Below are 4,750 nucleotides of genomic sequence, written 5' to 3' on the forward strand. Positions count from 1 at the left end.
CTGGGCTCCGGCGATCCTTCCGCCTCAGCCTTCCAAGTAACTGGAACTACAGGCACATGCCATCATGCCTGGCTAATTTTTGATTTATTGTAGAGATGAGGTCTCGCCATGTTGCCCAGGCTGGTCTCGAACCCCTGGGCTCATGGCCTAACCAACTTTTACAACTCTTTGCTGTTATCAGCAAGTTTCTTTGTAACATTTGTGAAATATCATCCTGAGATTTCCTTCCTCAATTTGCCCAACTGCTGCTGGCCTAATCAGGCCTCGTATTCCTCTATAGAAGCTCACTAATGACTGTGTCTTCAGAGAAAAGCAAAGATCAGTCAGAGCTTTGGGTACAAAATAGAAGGTTCACGCATTTCTTCCCTTACACAAATCAAGGCTAAGTTTGGCAAAACTAAGGGAGAGAGGGAGAGGGGAGAGATAGCAGATGGCAAGGGGGATGTTGGTGATCACTGAGGCAAGTAGCCACATCTGAAGAGTTTTGGGAGGTGCTCTGATCTTTGCTTTATAATTCACTGAATCCACGTTATTTTTCCAGTCTTTCGGTATCAGGACTCTGGGTGGCTTCTTCAAGTCCACCCTTGGAACTCTTGTTGTCTAATTCATCCTGTCAACTTTCCTGTGGTAGACAGGTGCCAGTATTTATTACTAGATCATTGTAGGTGAGATAGGAACACAGTCCAGGAAAGCGTTTAATTCCTCAGTGGGATAGACTGGGTCCTGTCACTCTCTCATTCCTCTGTTTCCATCATTTATTTCCCTCATGGAGAAAAGAAAGGAAAGAAGGAACATAGTTTTCTGTTTTTCTTGGGAGTCTATGAAATCTCCAAGGGGGTAGATTTGGGCATCCACATTTGTCTCTTTCCTGAATTTTGACTCTCTTCATCTTTTTCTATTTTTTCTTCCTCCTTCTTACAGGTCTTATTGTGAAAGGAAGGGCTCTTTCCCCTCCTCTCCTTTCTTCTGTCCTCCCCAGTTTACCATTTTTTTTCCTTTTACCTCTCCACTGTGGCCTCTTGACCTCCCCACAGAGTTACAAAAGTAAAATCCTTGAAGAGATGCTGCTGTGGGAATGTTAATGAGCCTTCCCCACAAAGGGGCAAAGACTTTACTTCACTGAGTTGGAAAAAAGCCCCTTTGAAAAGGGGTTTCTGTGTGTGGTGAAGTGGAGAGGGGAGGGGAAAGAGGGAGGGAGAGGGAGAAAAGGAGGGAGGGAGAGAAAGAGAGCAAGAGAATGAAAGAAGGAGAGAGAGAGAGAGAAATGGAAGAGGGAGAGACTCAAACCTAATACAGGAAGAGAATACTAAAACAACACTTTTCTTTCTATAATTTGTAATCTAATTTTTGGAAAATGTTCCATGTTTTTTTTTGACCTTGTAAATTTAGGGTTCACAATTCCCAGAAAGCTGAAGACGCACTTAAGGGCATTGGAGATTATAAAGGATAGGAAAAAGTGACTTATTATGGTACCCCACCCCCAGTACAACCCACTTGTGGGAATCTAGTGGGTGTACCCTGGATTGGAGAAGCATGATAAAAAAGGACTCTTGCTTTTGGTGTTGTGGTTCATTCTTATTATATTTTCTAATTTCTTTTTTGTTTTGTTCTGTTTTGTTTTTTGAGTTGGAGTCTCCACCTGCTGGGCTCAGGCAATCCTTCCATCTCAGCCTTCCAAGCAGCTGGAACTACAGGCGTGCGCCACCGTTCCCAGCTCATTTTTAAAAAATGTATTGTAGAGATGAGGTCTTGCCATATTGCCCAGGCTGGTCTTGAACCTGTGAGTTCAAGTAATCCTCTTGCCTCAGCCTCCCAAATTGTTGGGATTGCAGGTGTTTGCCACTGAGTCCAGCATATTTTCTAATTTTATCAGCATTTCTTATTTTGCCTTCCCTATTGACTGTTAGTCTAATAACTTATTTCTTTTCAGGAATAGCTTACATCATGGAACCAGACCACTTGAGCATAATCTCTGTTTTCTTTTATTTGTATGCACAGGTTGCCTCTGAATTAGTCAAAATGAATGCTAAGGTATTTTGGAGTCAAAATTAAGTCCTTAAAAAGAAAAGATATGCTGTTGCTTTTTTTTTTTTTGAATTGAAGTGTCACTCTGTCTCCCAGATGGGAGTGCAGTGCCATGCTCACAGCCACTGCAGCCCCCACCTGCTGGGTTCAGATGATCCTTCCACCTCAGCCTTCCAAGTAGCTGGAACTATGGGCACACGCCACTATGCCTGGCTAATATTTTGTGTTTGCCTTTTTTCTTTTTTTCGAGTTGGAGTCTCACTCTGTCACCCAGATTGGAGTGCAGTGGTCACTCCCGGTCCCGGCAGCCTCGACCTGCTGGGCTCCGGCGATCCTTCCGCCTCAGCCTTCTGAGTAGCCGGAACTACAGGCACGCGCTACCACGCCCAGCTAATTTTTGATTTATTGTAGAGATGAGGTCTCACCAACTTGCCCTGGCGGGTCTGGAACCTGCGGGCTCAGACAATCCACTCACCTCAGCCTCCAAAAGCGAGGGATTACAGGCTGAGCCACTGAGCCCGGCTAATATTTTGATTTATTGTAGAAATGAGGTCTTGCCAAGTTGCCCAGGCTAGTCTCAAACCCATGGGCTGAGGCAAACTTCTCGCCTCCATCTCCCAAAGTGCTAGGATTAAAGGGATGAGCCACCACGCCTGGCCTGCTGTTGCTTTTTACTTTTTTTTTTTGAGTTGGAGTCTCACTCTGTCGCCCAGACTGGAGTGCAGTGGCCGCTCCCAGCCACCGCAGCCTCGACCTGCTGGGCTCCGGCGATCCTTCCGCCTCAGCCTTCCGAGTAGCTGGAATTACAGGCATGCGCTACCATGCCCTGCTGATTTTTTAATTTATTGTAGAGATGAGGTCTCGCTGTCCAGGCGAGTCTCGAACCCGGGATCTCAGGCAATCCACGCACCTCAGCCTTCCAAAGGCGCGGGACTACAGGCTGAGCCACCAAGCCCGGCTACTGTTGCTTTTTAAAGAAAGCCAGTCATTGTGTTTGACTTTCAAAGAGTTTCCTACATTCTGTTTGGTGATGTCAGCACAACAGTCCAGTTTACAAAGCCAGGAACTGTGAGGAACAAGAAGAAGGTGACTGGAATGAGATCCCAGGAAGAGAAAGAAGAGGACCTAGTCAGGAATGCTAATTCCCAGTGTTCTGCACTCTTCTTTGGAGTAGTGATTTCCAAAGCTGTAATCACACAGGGAATTTATGGAGAATTCGCATTTCTGGGCTCCACCTCAGACCTACTTAATCAGAATCTCTGGGGGTGGAACCCAAGATATTTAAATAAGCTCTTTTTGTTTTTTGAGTTGGAGTCTCACTCTGTCCTCCAGACTGGAGGCAAATGGCACGTTCCTGGTCACCACAGCCTCCACCTGCTGGGCTCAGGCGATCCTTCCTCCTCAGCCTTCAAAGTAGCTGAAACCACAGGCAGGCACCACCATGCCCAGCTAATTTTTTGAATTATTGTAGAGATGAGGTCTCGCCAAGTTGCCCAGGCAATCCTCTCACCTCAGTCTCCCAAAGTGCTGGGATTGTAGGTATGAGCCACTACATCACGCTTAAATAAGCTCTTAAACGATTTGTTTGCAGAGTTAAGTTGAGACAATTATGCTCAATTGGTGGTTTGAGATATACATGAACCTAGCCTTACCTGTTGACTGACTAAATAACATGCTTTGCAAATGTATGTACTACTGTTGGTCAAATGTTTGTTGATGTTCTTAAGATTAATACAGTTAGCCAGCTCGGTGGCTCAACCTGTAATCCCGCGCTTTGGGAGGGTGAGGTGAGTGGATTGCCTGAGCCTGTGGGTTCAAGACCCGCCTGGGCAACTTGGCGAGACCTCATCTCTACAATAAATCAAAAAATTGGCCGGTTGTGGTAGAGCACGTCTGTAATTCCGGCTACTCGGAGAGGAAGGCTGAGGCAGAGGGATCGCCAGAGCCCAGCAGGTTGAGGCTGCAGTGGCTGGGAGCAGCCAGTGCACTCCAGTCTGGGCGACAGAGTGAGACTCCAACTCAAAAAAACCAAAAACAAAACAACAACAACAAAAAAACAAAAACAAAAAAAGATTAATACAGTTTTAGATCATTTAAAATATGTCTAAATTCATAGTGGTTTTTGCCCTAAAAATAAAATAATAGCTGGGCTCCGTGGCTCAACCTGTAACCCCGCGCCTTGGGAGGCTGAGGTGAGTGGATTGAATGAGCCCGCGGGTTCGAGACCCGCCTGGGCAACTTGGTGAAACCTCATCTCTACCATAAATCAAAAATTAGCCAGGTGAGGTAGCGCGCGCCTGTAGTTCCGGCTACTTGGAAGGCTGAGGCGGAAGGATCGCTGGAGCCCAGCAGGTCGAGGCTGCGGTGGCCGGGAGCGGCCACTGCACTCCAGTCTGGGCAACAGAGTGAGACTCCAACTCAAAAAAATAAAATAAAATAAAATAATACTCATGAAGGAGTCCAGAAAACTTTTTAGCACATCATCGAACATCTTTTCTCTCAGGATAATACTCTACTTTCATAATTCTTTTTCTTTCTTTTTTTTTTTGAGTTGGTTTCTCGTGGCACACCCACGACCACCCCAGTGTCGACCTGCTGAACTCCTACGATCCTTCTGCCTCAGCCTTCCAAGTAGCCGGAACTACAGGCGCGCGCTACCACACCCGGCTAATTTTGCATTTATTGTAGAGATGAGGTCTCGCCAAGTTGCCCAGGCGGGTCTCGA

This window comes from Carlito syrichta, unplaced genomic scaffold (assembly GCF_000164805.1).
Source record: "Carlito syrichta isolate Samal-C Ts95f unplaced genomic scaffold, Tarsius_syrichta-2.0.1 Scaffold169347, whole genome shotgun sequence".
Classification (NCBI taxonomy): Eukaryota; Metazoa; Chordata; class Mammalia; order Primates; family Tarsiidae; genus Carlito; species Carlito syrichta.